This window comes from Giraffa tippelskirchi, chromosome 1 (genome assembly GCF_054371585.1).
Source record: "Giraffa tippelskirchi isolate mGirTip1 chromosome 1, T2T-mGirTip1v1.2.pri, whole genome shotgun sequence".
Lineage (NCBI taxonomy): Eukaryota > Metazoa > Chordata > Mammalia > Artiodactyla > Giraffidae > Giraffa > Giraffa tippelskirchi.
Genome location: NC_137275.1, coordinates 32,142,134 through 32,148,133, shown reverse-complemented (window position 1 = coordinate 32,148,133; position 6,000 = coordinate 32,142,134).

Below are 6,000 nucleotides of genomic sequence, written 5' to 3'. Positions count from 1 at the left end.
GGAAACTTCCAATCAATACGGTAGACTGAGGTAACACAGAGGAAACCTCCATTCCACCAAAAACAAATAGAAATGCTAATAAAAATAAATACTAATCATAACCAAAGAAAGTGAAACTGAGTGAAAATAGGAAAGAGAAACTTCTATGTACCAGAAAAAAGAGACAACTCAAAACCAAAAAGATAAGCTGAAAGCAAATAACCACATATGGAAAGACTCAGATAGAGACCCAACAAGTCTGGATTTAATATACTCAGGGAGGCAAAACATAAAAATTCAGGCCCAAGAAAAACGAGGGGATTGAACTGGCTCTTCTGAGTAAAGCTGGAAGAATAAAGGGCTAACCCAACAATATGCAAAATAAGGAATAAAAAATGCCTCTGCCCACTAGCCTGGGCTCACTTTAAGATTCCTACAAAGGAGAGAGTGGGGTGATTTGAGAGAATAGTATTGAAACATATTCTTTACTATACGTAAAAATGATGACCAGAGGAGTCTGATGTACGACACAGGGCACCCAAAGCCGGTGCTCTGTGACAACCTGGAGGAAGGGAATGGGGAGAGATGGAGAAAACACATGTATGTCTATTCATATAAATGTATGGCAAAACCCATCACAGTATTGTAATTATATTCAATTCAAATAAATGAATAATTAAAAAAAAAAATGAATATCTCTGGAAAGTTTTAAGAAAAAAAAAAAATATATATATATATATATAAACATATGCCTCAGAACAGTTCACCTGAAGAAAAACAACAGAAAGTATGACTCTTCACAGGTCCTGCCCATCTCCTGCATCCCTTTATTTTAAGCTGTCCCACTAGAGCTTAACTTCTTGCACATCTGGGTTGCATCTTATCTTTAGCAACCTCTTGAGAAGCACTGTCCCATGCCCCCAGTATAGCTAGTAGGCCCCAGGCAGCTGAACCATGCAAGTGAACATATAGTAAATCAACCATGAAAATGGCAAAGAAGAGTTAAATTTCCTTAAGAGATCTTCAGTCTTTTTCATTCTTTTTTCTTTTTGCTCCTCTGAATGAATGAATTCTACCACTTTGTCTTAGAGTTCATCAATCCTTTATTCTACTTAATCTAGTCTGATGTTGAATTTCTTTACAAATTTTTCAGTTCAATTATTGTATTCTTTGACTCTGTGATTTCTGTTTGGTACTTTTTAATGTATGTTTTCTATCTCTGAAAATTCTCACTTTGCTTATATATTGCTTTTCTTATCTCAGTAGGTATCTTTATGATTGATGTTTGGAACTTTCTATCAAGTAAACCATTTCTATTTCTTTAAGATTGGTTTCTGAAGATTTATCTTGTTCTTTTGTTTGGAACATATTTACTTATCTCCTCATTGTTCTTGTTTCTCTGTGTTTGTTTCTGCTCATTAAATAAAACAGCCACCTTCCCAGTCTTGACAGACTGGTCTCATGTAGGAGATGAGCCTTATCAATCAGCTTTCCAATCTCCTGATTTCTTCTCAAACCTTTGTGATTGTCCAAGTCACTGTCTTTGTTATCAGTGGGTTCCCAATAGTTGAGACTGTGCCAACATCTATTAGGGTCTCAAAGTAAAGGGTTTCAGTCAGCACCTAGATTCTGGCGAACTGGAAACCCGTCTTTCAGGCAGCGGCTTGTAAACTATACAGTCAACCAAATTCAAGGTAAAGATCCAAAGAGATAGGTATTTTGTCTGCTCCCTCTGCACTGATTCTCTGGCAAGGATAGCCATGGTGAGTGCTAGTGCACCCATTAAGAACTGCATTTTGCCTTCTATTGTCCTATAGGTGTGGTGCCATGGACACAAGTCTCATTGGCTTTTAGAAGTAGGTGTTTTAGAGGTCCATCACTCAGATAGGAGTCTTAAAACTTGAAATGCTATATGTACAGGTTAAATTCTTTGCCTCTTAGGAAGAAATTGGGGGTTTGGGGTTCCCTCCTGAGTATCTGGCCCTGTGCCAGGGTGAGATTTATGGCAAAGAATATATCTCAGTCTTTCCTACCTGTTTCAGTTTGGGTACTTTCTCATTCACTCAATATATAAGGAATCACTCAGCTTGTTTCTAGATTTCTCTCAGAGGGAACTGCACAGTGTGTAGCTATACATTTGGTGTGAACATAGGAAGAGGAAAATTCCAGAGTTTCCTATGTTGTCATCTTAGTCTGAAGTCTAATTAATCTGTTAGAGTTTGAATTATCTTAGTATATCTGTTTAGATTGTATCTAACTCTTTGTAATAATTTTATAGGGATTTGAACTTACAGTTGCATATATTTATGTTGTTGTTCAGTTGCTCAGCCATGTCCAACTCTCTACGACCCCATGGACTACAGCACACCAGGCTTCGTCATCCTTCAGTATCTCCTGGAGTTTGCTCAAACTCATACCCAACCATCTCATCCTCTATCACCCCCTTCTCCTCATGCCCTCAATCTTTCCCAGCATCAGGGTCTTTCCTAATGAGTCAGCTCTTCACATCAGATGGCCAAAGTATTGGAGTTTCAGTTTCAACATCAGTCCTTCTAATGAATATTCAGGATTGATTTCCTTTAGGATTGACTGGTTTGATCCCCCTGCAGTCCAAGGGACTCTCAAGAGTCTTCTCCAATACCACAATTCAAAAGCATCAATTCTTCAGCCCTTAGCCTTCTTCATGTTTCAATACTCACATCCATACATGACTACTGGAAAAACCATAGCTTTTACTAAGCGGACTTTTGTCGGTTGAATCCACACTTGTAATCCAAGAGAATTGCAGCAGTTTCTTTAAAAATGTTCCATACATTATTTCAGCTTAAGATATACTACAATATGCCATTGCCAAGTTAATTTTCCTGAGACACAGCTCACAATTATTCCATTCCCTGAAACAAAATCTTTATGAGTTTCTCATTGTCTACAAATTAAGTTCAAATTTATGAAACTGGCATTCCCACATATATGTTCTCCTCCATTGTACAAGGACTCATCTTTGTTTCCTAAACTTCACCTCACCACACATACATATATACATAAGAAAAGCACCCATCCTCTCTTCATTCATCTTTTTGCCATAATCTCATCGTGGCCAATCCCATCCATGTATTAAGATCTATAACACAACTTGCCTGATCCTTTAAACACTTGAGTTAAACACTTTACTAGATTCTGTGATGTTTTGTGCATACCATTTTCATGGCATTTAGCACATCTCTTTTGTGTTATGGTTGTTTGTACATACCTTAACAAAGTCGTCTTCTCTTCATCTGGGTATCCTTTAATAGGCCTAGATTGGTATTTTGTATAGTATATCTGTTCAATAAATATTTGTAAAGTTAATGTGAGACCCAAACAAAGTTAGTTGCTCACACATTTGAAAATGCCTATGTATTGTGAAAGTAATCACCGTGAAATTATTGATAGTTGAATAATGAGGCAAGTAGGGAAAGCTCCAGAGAAGTGAATTTATGTATAAGTGGTTGAACACCTAGGACATAATGATTCAAAATGAAGCATTTGTACAAGGTAACAGCAACCACTGGAATCTAGGATTATGTGTTGTTATTGATTAAGATCATTAATGAAGAATAGCAAACAAAGGCCTAAATAGTTCTTTGTTGGATACCAATTAGCTGCCAATCTGTCTGCTCTAATAGGCCACTATTAGAGTAAATGATCAAATTAGCTACACACATAAGAAATATTTATTCCCTACATATTACTTTTGCCCTAAAGTCAGTCCAACGTGTTCAAAAATACTGCCCCTCAAAACAGCTTTTAAAATAACACAAGTGCTTGATCTAAGTTGCTTGAAATATAATTCCTTTTTACTATTATAACATTCTAAATATTTAAAATAGTAAGAAAATCTGTTTCTTTAAATAACTTTAGAACACTCTGATTTTTTTTAACTTCTGAATTTCTTTCTGCATCTAGAAAGCTATCTAAATCCCTGCTGATTTATCCTTACACTTTCAGCAGGATTTCTTTGCTCCTGGGCACCAGGCAGTCTTGTTAATAATGGCAAATCCTTTCAGTCCCTGATTGGTACAGTTGGGGCTTTGATTGACAAGGTAATAAGAGTGTTAATGAGACAGAGAGTCACAGTCAGAGATCAATAGTTGCCAATTAAAAAAAAAATGTTGATGCTTAATTTTGTTGAATTTCCTTAAACCAGTTGTAAATCTTTTGCATTAAAATGGAGACTTTCCATTTATTAATTGATGATTTTTTTTAAGTCTCTGGCAGACCTGTCATACATATTGCATTAAAGCATAACCATTCTTAGAATGGATATCATTGGTATAATCATGCCTGAATTCTTTAACTTGCCATTCACAATCTGGTGGTCTTCAGACAGTGTGTTGTCTCAAAAGACTACAGTCAGAACAGATCTTTCATCTTCTTCAGCCAACAGTTGGGTGACCTAGGGCAAGTTTCTAAACTTCTCTGAGCCTCAGATTCTACATATGTCAAAAGACTTTATAAACAACACCCTTGCAAACTCATGAGGGCTAAATGATATGAAATATATAAAAACATAAATAGAGTGTTTGGCATATAGAAGACATTTCAGAAATGATAAGCATTATTATTTCAAGCACATATAAAATTTTATCTCAGTTAAGACAGACTTAGAACTCAAAGATTTGTTTTTGTCTTTTTCCTTCATCTTAGATGTTATGATATGTTGAGTTAATAGGACCAAAATTGGATTCAAGAGGTATAAATGAATATCTTTCATTTATAAAAGTTTATTTATATTTTATATAAATAAAATATAAAAGGATATATTTTATTTATAAAAGAATATCCTTTATTTTATTCAAGTGATGATCCGGTCCCATCACTTCATGGCAAATAGATGCGGAAACAATGGAAACAATGACAGATTTTATTTTGGGGGCTCCAAAATCACTGCAGATGGTGACTTCAGCCAATTATTTAAGTTGTGAATGATGGAGTTAGTTTGTTGTAAAGCCAATATCAATTGATACAAAGGGATGGAAGATGAAATAAAAATAGAGCAAACATCAAGTGAAAACAGAGGACCACAAAATAATTGTAGATATTCAGTTCAGTGGCTCAGTCATGTCCGAATCTTTGTGACCCCACGGACGCCAGCACACCGGGCTTCCCTGTCCATCACCAACTCCCTGAGCTTGCTCAAACTCATGTCCATCAAGTCGGTGGTGCCGTCCAACCATCTCATCCTCTGTTGTCCCCTTCTCCTCCTGCCTTCAATCTTTCCTAGCATCAGGGTCTTTTCCAATATGTTGGTTCTTTGCATCAGATGGCCAAAGTTTGAGCTTCAGCATCAGTCCTTCCAATAAATATTCAGGACTGATTTCCTGAATTAAAAGAAGCTTGATCCTTGGAAGAAAAGCTATGACCAAACTAGAGAGCATGTTAAAAAGCAGAGATATTACTTTGCCAACAAAGGTCCATCTAGTCAAAACTATGGTTTTTTCCAGTTGTCATGTATGGATGTGAGAGTTGGACTATAAAGAAAGCTGAGCACTGAAGAATTCATGCTTTTGAACTGTGGTTTTGGAAAAGACTCTTGAGAGTCCCTTGGACTGCAAGGATATCAAACCAGTCAGTCCTAAAGGAAATCAGTCCTGAATGTTCATTGGAAGGACTGATGCTGAAGCTCCAACTTTGGCCACCTGATGCAAAGAACTGACTCATTGGAAAAGACCCTAATGCTAAGAAAGATTGAAAGCAGGAGGAGAAGGGACGACAGAGGGTGAGATGGTTGGATGGCATCACCGACCTGATGGACATGAGTTTGAGCAAGCTCCGGGAGTTGGTGACGGACAGGGAAGCCTGGCGTGCTGCAGTCCATGGGGTCTCAAAGAGTCGGACATGACTGAGCCACTGAACTGAACCGAAATGAATATCTACAATTATTTTGTGGTCCTCTGTTTTCACTTGATGTTTGCTCTATTTTTATTTCATTTTCCATCCCTTTGTATCAATTAGTATTGGCTTCACAACAAACTAACTCTA